The sequence below is a fragment of the Hypomesus nipponensis genome, chromosome 28, assembly GCF_054491055.1.
Source record: "Hypomesus nipponensis isolate SF chromosome 28, ASM5449105v1, whole genome shotgun sequence".
Lineage (NCBI taxonomy): Eukaryota > Metazoa > Chordata > Actinopteri > Osmeriformes > Osmeridae > Hypomesus > Hypomesus nipponensis.
Window position 1 is genome coordinate 5,363,366 of NC_140388.1, and position 18,131 is coordinate 5,381,496.

At 47.1% G+C, this 18,131-nt stretch overlaps 1 long non-coding RNA gene across 1 annotated transcript; it reads left to right on the plus strand.

The window, feature by feature from the left end:
• The first annotated feature begins 610 nt into the window (after positions 1-610).
• LOC146219617 (uncharacterized) lies at positions 611-17,778 on the plus strand. Its single transcript, XR_014751018.1, has 3 exons — positions 611-707; positions 17,490-17,618; positions 17,722-17,778. It is a non-coding gene; the product is annotated as an uncharacterized LOC146219617 (long non-coding RNA).
• The last annotated feature ends 353 nt before the right edge of the window (positions 17,779-18,131 follow it).

The following is an 18,131-nucleotide window of genomic DNA, read 5'->3' on the forward strand; positions in this document are numbered from 1 at the left end:
CCTTACCACCACCCAAGAGATCCTTGAAGTATTTCTGTCTGGAGTGGTCCCTAACCCTGCACCACCACCATCACAATATTCCGACTACCGATTTCAGGACTGAGTCCATGTTCACACTTCGTAGGAGTGTCTGGCAGCCAGAGAATACAACTCCAGGAGTATTCAAAAGCCATCTTTTCCTGTTCTACCTTTTCCCAGGTGTTTGTTCTCACACCAGATTTCCTGTTCTTAGCCACTGGCACACACAAGATCTCCTCCTCTGTTCTGCCCTGGGGTGTAACAGGCAGAACAGTCGACTCATTCACACCTGCCACTGGCCCAGTCCGCATGAGTCACGACCAATCAGGAGCTGCCAAATGTCAGGTCGTAAACGAATGGGGGCGCTGCAAGTCAAACCCCTTCATTAACAGGATGACGTGACACCTGTGTTTCATCCTCCCAGGGCTCGCTCTGCCTCACCTGCCGGGGCACACGGGGGGTATGTCACTTCCTGTCTTCTGGGGAAGGAGGGGCCACAACCCTGGCTCGCACAACCTTTCTGCTTTTTATAGCAGCTCAGAAATGGCAGCTGGGTTAGACAGTTGAGAGATAGCGTTCTACCCCAGCTGCAGTTGAACAAGTCCTGCCTGTATGGTCCCAGAACAGATTGAAATGGAACATTTGTAACAACTAGTGACCAGCAAGCAAGTCTTACCAGTATCAGATGGGTGAGTGAAGCAACCCAGGCTTTGGGTTTGTTGATTGTTCCTTGGTATTTGTAGTTTAAACTGTGATTTTCTTCCCCTGGTAAGGATGTGGCGGTAAGGAGCTGCATTCACAATTTCAATGCCACCACCAGTGGCTTCATTTGAATACATTTGCCTAATTATGGATTAATACAATAGATGAAATACCAGTTTGAGAGATACAGGCATCAGTCCGATGTTCTTAGCTTTGCTCTCTCTCCATTGAATGAGGTCTTTAACAGAGAGATAAAGCCTTTTATACTGTCTCTCTGAATAAGACTCTGTGCATTCTATTCAGCCCTCATCTCATTCTCACGGTTTAGTCGCCCGCTTTTATCCTTTTCAAACACATTTTTCAAACAGTTTGGAGAAGCAAAAGCTAAAAAGCTCTGTCTTGTGATCTCGGGTCATGAAAGAAGAGTGGCTAATTGAAACCATGAATCAAAGCTGATGTGATATCTTATTTCCAAGCACCCTGGAGTTCCAGGACTGGGGGGCAGAACCCGTAATGACCACATTATCATTCATACTGTAGTGACTGAGGTGGTGACAGCTAGTCCTCTCAGCTCTGGTCTTGGTCAGGCATAGTAAAACAGTCCATCATACATCACTGCGGTATGTTGGAGACCGAATCAAGCTTTGGTCTCACTTCTTCGTCAGTCACCATTAACAGGGTTATACCCCATAGAGGTGAGACAGAGTTTCAGTAGGGGGAGGTTCAGGGGGGGGGGAGTGTCTGGAACAGCCCCAGTTTCAGATTTGAACTCTGAGGCCTATGAACACCCGAGAGTGCAGGAGGGGGGTCCATGAATACATAAATAAAACACAGGTAGGAATAGAAATGGATGCTTCTAGTTTTAATCAGGAATCGATAGCAGGTGGTCTATTCTGATATTCTGTAACATCCTTACAGTTCCATGTTTAATGGAGGCCCGTAACGTATACTTTCAATTATTTATTGTTTCGATCAAAACGAACATACAAATGCGACTTACAGCGAGTACATCCTTTCTGCTGTTCAGTAAGTACAGCAGAAGATCAAGGACCAGAAATGGATAGCTCTTCAGCATTTCAGTGTTCAGTCGGGGTTCAATAATTGCAATGACTCAGCGAATAGCTTCATATTCACCGCAACAAAAGAATGAATCACTACTGTAAGTCTAAACACCAGCCAAGTCCCTTTCGCAATGACGTTTCGCATATATCCTCCATGACGGTAATTGACCACGGTCTGCACAAATGATCACGGTCAGGAATTCAATGTTGGAAAGCTATTGGGAATTAATTTGTAAAGGTATTGGAGTGCACATGAGTCTGTGTGACCCTATCTGGCCTGTGTTTTCAGCACTTTGACCGTGCGGCGAGTTCCATTCGCCATGGAGACGGAATAGCCGACCCGCAAGAGCAGTCACCCTTCCCAACCATGACTGTCGCTATGCTCGGCAGACTAGGGGACCTCGGGGGGGCATAAACCACGAGGTAGAAGAACCGTCTGGCTTCGTCTGCACGGCTGTCAGGTCGCTGAGGGGGAAGTGGGAGAGGGAGCGAAGCTTTGAACTGAAGAGGTCACTGCTTGTTTGTCTCAAAAATACCAACAGGCTCTCATCCCTGCAACACCAAAGGCATAGGCCGGCTCAACAACATCAGGCTTTGCTGTCTGAAGAATTAGCATGCTTCTCATTGGGCTCATTGAGTTTCCAGAGGGCACTGTTAATTAAATATATTTTGTTTACAAGTCTGGGGGGATACCCCATCCTTACTGCATACAATCAGGGGCGGATTAAGGTGGTCAGGGGCCCCTAGGCTGCTCACTGTGTGAGCCCCCCCCTCCTCTCTTAAATATTGTGCTTTACTAGAAATGGTCTACATGCAAATAAGGTGAATGGACATACACACACGTTGAGACAGCCAACCCTACAGTGTTTTCTTTACATTCCTACAGTGCTAGAATCAGCCCTAACGCGCGAGTTCTAAATATTTCCACCAGAGTGAGTTATTTTTGCGAAACGGTAGCTACCTAGATTTAGCAAAGAACTTATATGTTCAATATACGTATATAAGAGATGTAAGTTGAAAGAATACCAGATATAACCCTTTCCCAAGTCACATCTACCCAATCACTTCCTTATTAAAAAATAAAAAGTTTCTCATGGGCCAATTATGGTCTTTATTTTGTTGCACACAGGGGGCCCCTAGGCTGCAGCCTGGGCAAGCCTGTGCATTAATCCGTGCCTGCATACATTACATGGACAGTGTCAGTGACGGTGACAAGATCCATTTCATTTTGACTCCACCTAATCTTGTTTTATCTTTCTTAATCTTCACTTGACCACTGCCAAATTTCGTATGACGCACAGTGGTTCTGCATTATGTAGCAGCGACATAACCATCTTCAGTAAAGTTTAATAATGAAACAAAAATAAAAACGTATATATCTTTTTGAAATAGTTCAATTTCTGAAGGAAATTTGAACATTTTGTCTGATACATGGATGGAGTTTTACACTGTAATACAGTAACAACTATAATATGGAGCTATGGGCAATCCCAAACACAGACACAAATACAGTGCTTAAATGCTCGGTTAAGCATATCAGGTGATTCTGTCATTTCGTTTGTTTTACTGACAATAGCACAGCCTCACCAGTTTTTGTTGTGCAAGGGGAAAGCTGGCCGGAGAAAACATGTTTTCCCCAGAGACCGATTCAATCATTCGAGTGCTGGACAAGCGGCTGTCCATCCAGGGAGTGATGTGGCCCTCTCCCCACTTACTTTGGAGGAGAGGGGAAGACATTTTTTTTTCGGCCACAATAAATGGTTTCCTCCAGCTGAGATCGGGGAGGCTCCAAGGAGCCGATTGGCTTCACGGGAACAAAATAAAACTTGATTTCTTTCTGCCGACTAATTCATTTGATTGGTTGCCAGGCTGACCCCGATCGGAGCAGCACAATTTGTTTGGGAACACTCATCTCTCAAACGAGGGTCTAACTCAAAGGACGTGCACGGCCATAACGGACGATCAGTTTGTCAGCAGACTCACCCCGACAGGTCGACTTAGTGTCTTCATTAACCGTCTCCTGTGAAAAACAGCCCTGATTGGTCGCCTGTGCCGTGGCACAGAGTCCGGCACATTCATTATGGAGACGCGTCCTCGCGACGCAGTGCCGCGGCCCCGCTGACAGGGGTGGAGATAATCACAAGTGAGGTCAGGGTATCGAGTGCTGCCTCTTCCTCCCGGGGTGCATTTGTATTCATGTCACTCACTCGCGCCAAGCTCGAAGGCAGGAGGTTATGACAATAGATCCGCTTGGAGCTGTGTATCTTTGTTTGTTTGTCCGCGAGTGTGCGGGTGCTGTTGAAAGGGGTTGTGGGGGGGGGGGGTGTCTCGGGTGTGTGTTTTTGCGTGTGGGTGCTTTTCGTGGAGGTAGAAGATGATGAGGGGGGGGGTTAAAAAGGTACGTGAGTGCATGTGATCCGCTCCTGCCGACGTTGACAGGGAATACGAGTTTAAGCTGACAGCGTTCTCTGCGTGAGAGAGCTTGTCTTCATCGACTCACGTGAGAATGCCATTGTCAGACATGATCTGTAACACACTTGCTGGGGGTGGAGATCACAGAAAAAGCTGAACATGAGCAATTTAAGAGGAGGCTGATGAAAGTAAAATGGCCCCCAATCTGTCAACGCCTGCTAGAACATTGACTTGCCGGTACAGCTTTGCAAGAGGGGTCGTCGTCCTGACTGCTTTACTTCAGGGCGTTTCAGGCGACGTTTCATGGATGACGTGGGTTAGGGACAGGGTTGGCTAATGTGACCAGACGGCAGGACGCTGGTGGGAGTTACGTGTGAAACTGCGGTGAATCTTTTTCATAAGCGTGACATTTACCACACGGCCCGAAGAGGTGTGTTAGAACCGTTTCTCAAGTAACGCACAGAGTCGTCGGATTCAAAGAAAGTACAATAGTTTAACGCTTGCCAGCAAGGAGACAAAGTCTGATCGCAAATACGGGGATGTCCACACGTAGCGTGTGGCCCGCCACGCGCGTGAGACATGTCCGTTTGGTTTGGCGAAGGACAGACACTGCAGGGTTCCTCCAAAACAACAAGGAACGATGGGAGTTTGAGGCCGAAGCTGCTGAGCAGCCTCAAAGCACACCAGAGCCACACAAGGCACCGCCATGACCAGGGGCTTGAAACTCAACAGCAGCGAAATAGGAAGGTGACCCGCGTGATCTGATGTGCGATGAGTCACACCCCAGCTTTTCTGTCTGGCCGTCATGACCGAAGCAGAGCAGAGCAGAACGGTGCGGATGTGACTCTGAAGGCAGATTCAACTGGGCCAGAGGCTTCTGATGGCGTAAGACGCTATCGTGCGTAGGATAAACACTTTGTTATCGACTCGTAACTCGAGGCCGTATCAAAGGGTCACTGTGTTAACACGGAGTGTGAATAAACATGAATTCAAATCAAGTGCTAATTGAGAAGAACTATTTCATGGCTGGGAACCAGTTCCAATGTGGTTGTTGAATGTCACTTTGTTTTCAAAAGAGGGTGGGTGTAGCTCGGTGCTAGTGTTTTAGGCAAATGAACAGGTCACAGGTTCAAATCCCCCTGTGCCACTTTGGATTACGACCTCTGATCATATGACATATGATCTTGACATCACCTCACAGCCGACAGCACTCCAAGCTGAATGGTTCACATGAGGCCACTGTAAAAAAAAAAAAAAAAGTACTTTTAAGTGTGAAATGTGAAATATACACTAAACCCGTCATTTGTTATCTACGACGCTGTTGAAACAAGATAAACGGAACGGTTTTTTTTCTTCCCCACAACAAATCGTCTTGTTAAGTCTTCTAGAAACACGGCCAGTCAACCTGAAAATCCCCTCCGTAGACTACTGGACCCCATCTCAGCGTGTCATTCCCGGGTTCCTCTTCCTGGAGGAAACGGGCCCAGAGCAGTGGACTAATCCTGCTCCTAGCTCCAAGAAGAGCCTGCTCTACAGCAACGACGACTGCCAACGTCTGTGCATGTTGAGCTGCCTGTGTGTGCATGGGTGTGTGTGTGTGTGTGTGTGTACCTGTGCATAAGGGAGATAACAAACAGTCCAGAGGATCAAGTTAAGCTCGGTTAGCTCTGGAATCAGAAGGTGTTTTCTAACCCAATAGACCGCAGTACATAAACTTCATGAAAACGAAAATTCACCAGCTATGAAGGAGATATTGATGAGACACGTTCGTGTTGCAAATGCATGGTACTTTTGTTTGTTCCTCACGAGCGAGTCACACGTGTCTATCTGCCTCTATTGATTTCAACCTCAATGGAACCTAGCATTCAGTGGATCTACAGCATGCTGTGTTCTATGGTGTCTCCCTGCTCGCAAGTATTGCATGGAAAAGCTCCCTGGTGCATATCTCTCCCCTGCGTGACACACAACACCAGCGCATTGCCATCACGGGCCACGCATATGCTTTGTAATGACAGTATCTTGCTCTGAGCCGAGAGATATTAGCTGCTGAAGTCTTCAATAGCGACGGTTTCTCTGAAGACTAAAGACCGGCTCTTTAGACGGAAAGTTGGGCTTATTAGAAACATCCGAGGCAGAGTAGGGGACACCAGAGTTTCAGACATGAGACAAAAGTTTTTTGTCATCGTCCCCTGAGCTCTTACTTTGCTACAGGCTGGTAATGAGGACATAGCATCTTGTCTACACCGTCTCCACAGATGCCTCTCTTAGCAGAGCGGGATATAGTGGATACAACAGAGAGACCTGGGAAACTTCAGCCACGCTCTCTTGAGAGAGGCTAGGTATTGTGGGTAATACTCTTAGTCCTTGCGCCCCCTGACACACATACCTTTCCGAAATACAACACCACCTGAGTGGACAGTAGTTCCACATCCTGGGAACGGGGGTCAGATTGCTGAGCGGTTAGCGAGTAGGGCTATTAATCATAAGGTTGTTGGTTCGATTCCCGGCCGTGCCAAATGACGTTGTGTCCTTGGGCAAGGCACTTCACCTTACTTGCCTTGGCGGGAATGTCCCTGTACTTACTGTAAGTCGCTCTGGATAAGAACGTCTACTAAGTGACAAAATGTAAATGAATTTGTCTTGCAATATACAGTATGTTTGTGAAACTGAGCATGGCATCTACCAACAGTAGAGAATTAGCACAGTACAGATATCAGGGGAAGATAATTCACAGACGCTAAACAATTATAATAACTTAAATAGGAATTAAATGATTCAAAAACATTTCCCAACCTGACTTTTTAGTTTAACTGAAATGAACTAATTAATTAATTAATTGAAACTCAAATCTTCTATCGGTTGGATTCTGCATTATTCAATCTCTGAATTTCTCCAAGACTATTTTGGATACCCACATTTTACAGGTCATCGTCCGTCATTTAGCAGGGGGAAATTGTTGTCTCAATCCATTATTTTCCTCCCTACCAGCTTGTTTACATCCAGCGGCATAATAGTAGATTGGTTTAGCTGCTGCACCTGTGTTGTGTTGTCCCCAGACAGGACGACTCGTGTTTGAGGTGTCACCAGCCTCGGAGGCTGTGAAGCGCGCCATCTGTTTGGGCCAGATACGCCTCAGTCCCTGTCCTGTATGCACACACATATGCTGGACAGGACTGGCAGACATGGAGGCAAAAAAAAAAAAAAAAAAAGGAATCCTCTGAACTTCTTGCCAGATCTGCCATGTTCCTGACATGTTTGCCTCCACATCTATAGCCCCGTTCCACAACCTTGACTTTGATGTTTTCCAAGCAGACACATCGCTCGCGACTGTCGGATTTCTATGAATCGAGCCGAGCAGCAGGTGCGTTTTTCTTTTGCTTGTTTGAAGCTTGTTGGTTGACGGACTGAAGTGACGGATTGAGAGAAAATGCACCGATGGAGTTCCGGGACTGGGAATGCTGACGAGAGCTGGTTACAGATCACCCACCAGCTCAACCAGCAGCTGCATGAAATGGGATCGACTGGAAGCGCTCTCCCCTACCAGATAGATGGACCTTCCAGGTAAGGCTCCGCCTCCTCCACCACCACCCCCAACCCCCGCCCCATCCCATGCCCCCAGTCGCTACAGGACTCCCCCATGGATCGATGGCGGGACCCCTTTTTTTTCCTCCATCTACACTTCGGATGACCTGGCTCAGCCATGAACAAAGCTTATCTTCCCACGGCTGTGCTGAAGACACTCAGCTATTTATCTCCCCCGCCTGAGTCAACGAAAGAATCTCCTGTTTTTCTCTGTCGGACACCTGCTTATGGATGTCCTCCCAACACCTGAAATTGAATCCCAACAAGACCGAGCTCCTCTTCATCCCTGCCAGATCCTCTCCAGCAAGAGAGCTTTCCATCGCCGCTGACGGCATCTCGCTCGGCAAGAAACCCGGGCGGTCATCCTCGATGACGAACCCGGATTCCAAGAAACGCATCGCTCGCACGATGCAGAGCCGCTGGTGAACAGAAAGCCGGCGGGGGAAAAAAAGCCCGCCGAAAGAAAAAGAAAAAACCTGTCTGCGAGGGAGCAAGGAGCCCTCCACCCAGCTGCTTGTCCACGCCTCGGGCCGTCTCTGATTACTGCCTCCTCTCCAGCCTCCAGAATTTAGCCGCCAGCCTAATCTACAAGCTACCCAAGTACTCCCACACAACTCCCCTGCTGTGATTGCTCCAACTGGCTGCCGATCGCCGCAAGGATCAGGCACAAATCCCAGACACTTGTCTTTGCTGCGGGCAACAGGACAGGCCCTGCATGCCTCCAGAGCAGGATCCAGCCGTGCGCGTTTTGTTCCGCGACATCGGGTTGTCTTGCCATCCCTTTACAGAGACTGAAGGCTCTCTTACAAAGGGGAAATGAATTACATTTACATTTAGTCATTTTAGCAGACGCTCTTATCCAGTGCGACTTAGAGTAAGTACAGGGACATTCCCCCCGAGGCAAGTGGGGTGAAGTGCCTTGCCCAAGGACACAACGTCATTTGGCACGGCCGGGAATTGATCTGGCAACCTTCAGATTACTAGCCCGATTCCCTAACCGCTCAGCCATCTGACTCCAGTCTGATTCAAATGTAATGTAAAAGTTACATGCATACAAGCGACTTGGATAAAGGCACAAACATTGACTGATAAGAGAGAGTTTTGGTGCCATTGCTCATTTTAGGGGATTCCGAACTGGTGAGCATCTGATTGAGTTCAGAGTCACGTAAAATATCATGATGAGCCTTGGGCAGAGTGTTTACCGAAGCTTACCGCGGTATTTGGGGATGTGAAAGAGTAAAGCTCTTTTGTTTCCCTTGTCTACCGAGACAGCGTTTCACACTTTCCATCCAGGCCGTGCGTCTATCTGGAAAAATAAATCACAACTTGCTCGGCAGCATCCAATTAAACTGTTAACAAAACTGAAGCCAAAGAGCATTTCTTCTCTTTGACTCGTTCGTTCTTTAGTGCTCCACCTCATGTTCAGTGGCCAGTCTCCTGTGTCATGTTCTGGGTTGGTGCTCGGGCCAGATGGACGCATGACACAGTCTCTCCCTCACTCTTTCTCCACCCCTGTCTCTCCCTCCCTCACTCCACCCCCACCCCTCTCTCTCTCTACCCGTGTCTTCTCGCTTCTAACCCCACCCCCCACTCTCTCTCCATCCCTGTTTCTCTCACCCCGCACTCTCTCTCTGCTTCTGTCTCGCCCACACCACACCACCCCTCACCCCACCCCCCACTCTCTCTCTACCCCTGTCCCTCCCTCCCTCCCCTCACTGTGTCTCTCTACCCCTGTCCCTCCCACCCCTCACTGTCTCTCTCTTCCCCCGTCTCTCCCTTACCCCCGCCTCACCCCAAACAATTTCCTTCCGGAACCAAAGCGAGGATACATTCATCTCGGCTGCCCAGAGCTCTCCTGTCAAGCCTTTCTCCAGCTTCCCAACCTTGACGGCTGTGTCTCCCTCCACTCGTCTCATGGCAGGGAAAGAAGCCCTAGGGTCTCCCAAAAACATCCCTCTGTCTGCTTACCGAGCCAGCAGCTCCTCAAGGACACCCCCTCCCCCCCCCCCCCCCCACACACACACAGCTCCAAATGCCCCCGCAGGACCCAGACACACGGCGCCCAGAAGAGGCACCTCTGACCCATACGAGGTCAGCCTCGGTGGAATACTTTTAGTCGAAGAGAAAGTACTTGCGTTTTCAGAGACAGGTCGACTTTATGGGACTTTAATAGTTGTGTCTCGCATTGTTTTATGACAGAGTTTTCATATCTTGAGTCAACATGTTTGTCTTTTTTAATCCTCCTCACATGCATGGTATATCACCCTGTGCCTAGTATACCAGCATGAAAACATATACTGTTTTAATGTCCTGGTCTATGTAAAGCAATAAAAAGCAATTACATCCCATGAAAAATGGATCAATACATCATAAGGGATTGTAAGGCACCCTCAGTCACTGTCTTCAGCAGAGTTCTTCTAACAGCTCTGAAGGGAGTTTCATCTGCCGTGGTTTCTTGGGTCGAGTTGGTCCTAATGATCTCATTCTGATTGTGACAGTGAGCCGGAGGGGGCAGAGGAGGATTCAAACTGTTGAGATGATGCTTACATGCTAACAGATGGCTTTTTCCACTGGTATCAGTTCTAGCATTGTTCTCAACTGGTACTAGTGTTCTCCATTGTTATCAGTTATAGCGTTGTTCTCAACTGGTACTAGTGTTCTCCATTGGTTTCAGTTCTAGAATTGTTCTCAACTGGTCCTAATGTTCTCCGCTGGTATCAGTATCAACATTGTTATCTTCTGATACCGGTATCAGCTGTGTTTGTAAACCTCCACGAAGAAGTCATGCTTCCCAGAAAGGCTTAGTACTTTCTGGGCACAATGCCCTTAAAATAAAACCCATAAATTGGTCTGCTCACAGTCATTTTTTTGTGGTTGAAGAAGCAACTTTCTGTGTATTTCTGTGTGTATTCGTGTGTGCGTGCATACGTGTGTGTGCTGGCAGGGGGGGGGGGGGGGGGTGGTATATGTGTGCAGTTGTGTGCGTGCAGGCGGGCGTGTACGAGAGAGCAGACCAATTACAGTGTTACTGTGTGACAGCAAGTCGCCACCATGACTCGGCAAAAAAAAGACGCTTTTGTTATCTCCTACTTCTGGCCAGATCAATTCCTTGAAAGCTCCCTACCTCTTCCCAGATTACCATGCGGTGGTGTTGGTGGGGAGTTGGGCAGCCTGGCCAGACTGAAGAGGGATCCAGCCCAGAGGCTTCTCTCTCTGGAGCTAATTACTACATAACCATTAGGCAAACGGCAGGGCTGGTCTCAGCTGGAATTGGGTTTTAATTGGCCCACCTTAATTGGCTTATTGGACTCAAAAGCCAGGCACGACAGCAGCATCAGCGGAGCTCTGTAAGAATGACAGATGTTACTGCAGTGAAGTCGTTGAGCGGGTTTCAACCTCAGTAATGCCACAGCTTGGCTTCTGATTCAATCGATGGGTGGGTGGATAAGCTCGAAAAATGGATTTGAAGATATGTGTCTTTTGCATTTTTGGCTTGATTCGTGGTTTCGTGTCTCACGGTGGCCGAGTTGCTAAGCCCTGTAACAAACACACTGCTGCCTGACGGGTTCCCCTTTACCATCTTCTCCTCTGAGAGAGAGAAAATAGAGAGATGGAGCAGGAGATGGGAGCGATAGAGCAAGAAAGGGAAAGAGAGCAAGAGATACTTGAGAGACAGAGAGAGAGGGAGAGACTTGAGAGAGACAGAGAGGGAGAGACGGATGGAGAGAGAGCCACAGAGACACAGAGAGAGAGAGAGACGGACGGAGAGAGAGACGGAGAGAGAGAGAGAGAGAGGTGGGGCGAGTCAGAGCGCTAGTCCGTTAACCTTTAGAGGAGTGAGTTCTAAATATTACCGACGCTGCCACCAGAGTGAGTTTTTTTTTCAAAACGAAAGCTAGCTAGCTTTAGTTAGCTTCCGTTACCTAGCAACCTAGCATAATACTCGTAGCAATGCTACTACCTGCTAGTGTTACTTGTTAGCCACCTAATTGTAAATTTTGAAGCCATACTATAGCGTTTGTCATAAAGTTTTTGTATCTATCGGAAAATAGTCGGTTGGAATGTTCAGAATCACATGTGTGACGGTACTCTGTGGGGCCCGCTTTCGAACGATCACATGTGACGCTACTAATTAACGGGTTAATCATAGTGGTGGTAGAAAAATCGTGTTCACTAGTTCCAAAGTGAATTGTGTAATTTTAGCTACCATCACTGATTCATTACTGTCAGGGTTAATCAACTCCTCTGCTTCACGCCCTCAGTGAACCGGCTCCACCAGTGATCTTCAACTCCATGGACCCCGGCCTCCACGTGGATGCTATCCTACATCTATTCCCCATGCACTTAACCTAGTTTAACATTCATGCAGAGAAAAAAAGACCCAACTTATATAACATGCAGACCCTTGCACCTCTTTGCTGGATAATGCCAACAAAAAAAAAAGATCCCGTTTGCATGTGAATGAAGGGCGTTTATTCACAGGGATTTCGTTTGTGTTGACGTGGTGCGTTGTCTAAGGGTGGTAAGCAGCTGTGCCTCTCCTCTCGCCTCGCTGTTCCTGGCCTTCACGTTAGCCCAGCTCTCCCCAAGACTTCTACACCACCTCCCATAGGTGCCGCTGGCCCTTCTAATGAGCCCCTTCCAACCTTGGCTTTTCTCTCTGTCGGCATATGAGAATTGAGTCATGAAAAGCATTTACAAAGACCTACAGTAGGGGGAAGGGTGGTGTGTGTGTGTGTGTGTGTGTGTGGAGGGGGGAGGGAAACATCCAGAAAGCCTTTTAGGACTCACGTAGTTGTGTTAACCGTTACGTCACCATACCAGCTGACTCCCTGTGTCTGCACATCTGGGGGGCTCTCGGTGTGATTGGTTATTTCATTCCCAGGTGATGGCACGGTTTATGTGTTCTGAATGGCTTCATTCACACACAGAGAAGTTTAAACACACATGCATACAAACACATGGAAAGAAAGAGTTCTTGTTACATAATTAATATATGAAATAACAGAATGAACATATGCTATGCATATGAACATATGTCATGTTTGATATCCACATATTTGGAGTTCTGCTCATTGTTCTTGCTGAAAGGAGAGAGTGGTTCGAAGGGGGGGTTGCTGGGGTGCTGTGCAGCTAGCGAAGACGACTGTTATTGGCAGGGATTACTGTGTCTGGAATATTCCAAAACCTCAAGTCCTCTTCAGCAAATGATCGGCTGCCTATTTTTCACAATAGACAGCAAGAAATGTGACAACCCAAAATGTTCACACATGTTCACAAGATGCTGGCAGGTGAAGAAAATGAAAGCTTTGGCATGGCCTTGGACAAGTCACCGAACACAGCAGTGACCTTGGGCGTGACTTGAATTCTCAAACGTGTCTTCTATTCAATGAGAAGCCGCTATGTAGCCTCGAGCTTCAAGGACACGCTGTGGATGTGAATGGAGTCGTCGAAATCCTGAGTTACTCAAGGATGTTGCTGAAAGGGCTCCCTCTCTTCACCCCTCCTCTCTCATCTGCAAACTTCACCATCTCCACCAACTCAAGGACACGTCAGCAGCTTGTTTGGTAGAGCAGCAACAACTTCAATGGGGGACACACAGCAAGTTTTTGCCTCCTCCAGAAATCAGAAGCTTTCTTTTCTTCGGACCGTTCTGAATGCACACATTGCCAGAATCGTGGATGCAGAACTGAACACATCCAGTTCAATGTACTCAACAGATTCTAGGTTTCATTCTTGAAAAAGAGAGACAAAATTCATTTTGCTCAAGAAATCAACCAAAATGTCCGGCACATTACAATAAATGCATTCCCAGCACTATAAAATGCTTACATAGGCATAAACCTACAACGTTTATCCAGGATATCAATGTTGAATAGATTCATGACCTCCATCCACCCATTTATGGTTCAATTAGAAAAACATATTTGACCCTGTAACGCTCCAGATCATAGTGTCCACCCAGATGTAATGACCGCAATTTACATCCTCATTAGTCTGTCTCTCTCACCTCCTCCAGGTTGACTTGTGCTTTCCTGGACCGGTTACTGTTCCTGCGGATGACCCCTCGGGGCCTGCACGGTTAATTATGAGGGTGCTTCAGTAATTCACATGCTCATTAAACCAATTAACCAGCTCTGGGTGAGTGCTTGGTAAACAGCACTGGCGGGCCATTGATTCCAGCCTTCTACACTCCGTGGGGGCCGCCCCGGCAGACAAATCAAACACACTCATTTAGCTGCCGTGACATTCGAGGAGGCTCTTTTCCCGAGAGAGTGCAGCCACGTCGGGTTGGTTTATTCTGTTAAAGTGGGCCACTTGGAAGATTGGTCCTCGTTGAGTACAGTGGGACCTCAGTGAAGCCATCAGAAGCATGATGTAAGACGTAAAAAAACCAGCAGGAGATGTCACGATGGAGACCTCCACACAGCAATCTTTAAGAGTGTCAAGACTATGAATAGGAACCAGCGAGCTTTCTAGTCAGGTCAAGAATCGTGACATTCTTTTGAGAACTTGGGGTTATCATGGAGGCCCTGTAAGGAGCTTGGCATTGAATATTTTCATCTTGTTAATCAGTGCTGAACATGCAAACTTGTTCTAGCCTGTCAAATTATGTGATACAAGACTCAAGATGGCATAATTGAGCAGAATGAACCAGAAGATGAACCAATTCCAGTGACAACATTTTTTGTTGTTCAAATGTATCAAGAAACCAACCAAGTGTTCCGAAGGCCCAAACGATATCGTATTCACAGACTGTTGAATCCTTTTGCAGCTCTGACGTTGTCTATTTTCCTGTAATGACATCACGTTGTTTCTCTGACAAGGCATCGACACTAAACATCAGTGTCGGGTTTAAGTCTGTCGTTTCCTCTCTGTGTTCTTTGTAAAGCTAAATTGCAGCACTCTTCAGTGCACTTACTGAACATCATTATCCTGCCATTCACTCCTATGGGCCCACTGGAATCCTGCACCATAAGTAAAAACACTTAGGAACTGATGAATCTGACTCGGGAGTACAAACGCGTCTCCGGTTTTCACGAGCTTTTGTGAGGAGCTGCAGGAGATGAGAGAAGGCCTCGGCGTGATTCCGGACTCGTGTCCTGAAAGTGTGAGGTTGGATATACGACGTCGATTACATCAACTCAGCCTCGTTTTATGGGCCTCTCACACGGCCAATCCCACCACTTTATCACCATCCAGCCTGCGAGGGGAGGACGGCGGCCATGACACATTTACAGCCCTGTGCCAAGGCGCGTCACGCTATTTCATTAAGCTAATATATTCTAGACCGGGCTTCTCAGACGCGACTCAGGCAGAAGAGAGGTCCTCAATGAGCCTGCACACACATCACCACCACCCCCCTTCTGACTGGATCCCCACCTTTAGCTCTGTCTGGGCCATAACCCACCACTGGTCACGCCCTCTGCTCTGCTGGGTGGCATTGTATGTTGTTAGTTATGAGACGGTCTGGATGAGGGAGTTGGGTCTCAATAGCGGTAGTCATTTAAATGTCATTCGCTGTGGTTTGGAGGACATTGGATCTGCCCGCTTCTGTTTGTGTGGTTGACAGGATTCTGGGTAGGCTCGTAACTCAACTGCCTAATAGACCCAGACAGAGCTACCCACAGTGGGGACATAGCTAACAAATACCCCCATTGGGGAATCTGTACTTCACCTGTGGGTCTCTGTGAAGCCTTTTGCACATTGCCTGTAAGTCGGGGCTGTACAAATAAAGTTTGATTGGATTTTGAATTGATTTGATGCATTGTTATAGTCGATGCCAGACATTGTGAATCCCCTACAAACTCATGAGTTGTTCATTGTAAAGTAGTCTGTAATGCAGTCATCTAATGGTAGGGCAGTGGCGGATCTAAGGGGTGGCAAGAGGTGGCAGCTGCCACCAGAATAAAAAATACTACCCACCACAATCTTTTTCTTTAATGCATTTAGCAATCGCTTTTATCCAAAGCGAGAGCTTTACAAAAGTGCATAGGTCACTGAACATAACAACTATATAGCCCTAAACATTGCGGGTAGCCAAAACATGAAGCATGCATTGTGAAACACCAAATAAGTCCCAAAGGGAGGAACCATAAGAGCATATAGTTAAACAAGTTACAATTAAACAACATGAACCTCAATCTTCCCATGGAAAAATATTATTTGTACATTACAGAACATTTCAATAAATCAATAAATAATATTAATGTTATTGTTTAATTTAAACTACAATGTTATAGCCTAATCATTTACCATAGGGAGTACTGTACCCCCCTACTTTGGGTTTTGATTTGCCTCCAGGAGGCCACCCAACAACTCCCTTCTGCCACCCCATTGCCACCCCGAATGAAAATCTCTAGATCCGCCCCTGTGGTAGGGTAAATAAATGAGGACAGTAGGTAGAACAAAATATTTTCTGTATTGCTATTCGGGGGTACTTTCACCAACTTCTCCACCCACTGGTTGAGACTTTAAATCTGGCACCGAAAAAAACCTGTCACAGCAAAGTATTCCCAAGCACAGTTAGAGCAGAGAGGGATAACAAACATCCTGTTTCCCCTCCACTGGCACAGCTCCCCCTGCTCTCTGTGTTCTCACCAATTATTCATGAATGTGAACCCCACGCGTCCTAGAGTGACAACGTTATCAGCGGAGGAGTTTGTTTATCAGTTGATCACATTCAACGGGGGAGCCCTGGCAAACGGGCATCGATACGGCTGCGCTGAAAGAGATTTCGTTCTGGCTGAGGTAAACCACTCATCTCAGGCTCTTCCGGAACGCTCTCAGTCTGTGTGACTGTATCGCGGTAGCTTATGCTGCTGTTTACATTGTAAAGAGGAGGGGGGGGGGGGGGAGTCTCTGAGAGTTCCAGTATTTCGTCTGTTCTAAAGACATGATGAGGTTTCTCCTTCAGGTTCTTAGAGTCCTCGCAGTCTTCCTTGGTATGAGTCACCTCCGATCCTGGGGCTTCGGAGTGGAGCTTCAGAGTGGGGCATCTGTGTTGTGGCGGGGTAGCTGAGCTTTGTCTGCTAGAAACATCCGTACTGAACCACAGTGAAAGGAGCCCACAGTGGGATCACACCAGCCGACCAGCATCGAAGTCTATAAAAAGTCAAGTTCCGCTTCGACCCCGAATGTCACCATTCCTTCGTTGACTTGGCAGTTATAAAAGTAACAACTTGACAGCTTGGGGATGTTTGTGCGGTATCCGAGGCAGAGACCATACATGAACTAATGCAAAAAGGGTGTAAAGTGTCTAGCAGCCTTTCTCAGTGTCTGGAAAGAGCCCAGGGCAGGAGTAACGGCACGCAAACATTTACCTGGAGTTGAAACCCACTCTTATGTCAAAAGTCTGTAGAGTGAGTTATGGAGAATTAATCTCGGATATGCCACTGAGATTTCTTAGTGAGAAAGGCTTGAATATATTCGACGATTATGAACAAATATCCAACCGGAATCTATATTAGAGCCTGATCTCCCAGCAACTTGTATCTCAATCTAACATCTCACAGTTGTTTTATCTTCATTGGGAGGGTGAACACATTGTTTTCTTGGCCTCCTTCTCTACCTCTAAAGAAGACCACCTTCAGCATCGCATATCAACAGCTTTGCCTATATTGCTGGAACTCTTTACTTAAAAAAAATGGGATTTCAACTTTGAGACCGACAGAAATTTTCAATAACCAAACTCTAAACAATGTCTCAAAACAGCATTGAAAGCAGCACCAAATGTTATCCTCAAGAACGAATCATCACAAAGCCGTAGCGATTGGCATTGCTCAGTGGGGCACCTGACTGTGGATCCGAATGCTGCAAATTCAAGGCCTTCACTATATGTTGGTAAGTATTAATGTGTTCGCCAAATGAATACATAATTATTTGGCGTTTGAAAAATGAAATAGCTGGTTATTAATTCTACTGTGCTATTGTTTTGGGGTTCCAGACAGTCAAGCCACAGGGGAGAACTGAGCTGGATGTCTGTAGGCATATGGGCACCCACAAGACCATGAGTCTTATTGCCCTTAACAGAGGAAATCTTTGGCATGCAGATTCACGCCTACGGATGCCTCAGCCATGGCAACCCGGGTGTTTGATCTTGAATAATTCAAAACATCATTGAAGGCAAATAAATAAAAAATATGGATGTAATTGCTTTCTGTGGATCAAGGAGTGCGTGCACATAGATCATTTTCTTCTCCAATAGTTCAGTGTAGGATTGTTCCACCTTGATCTCTCCGAAACACGATGCGCTGTCACATATCCGGCGCTCCATATTCACAATCCTATCTTCATCCCTATCTCCACTGCCTTAACCTCATTTAAAAAACTCCCCAACAGATGAGGAAAGGGAGC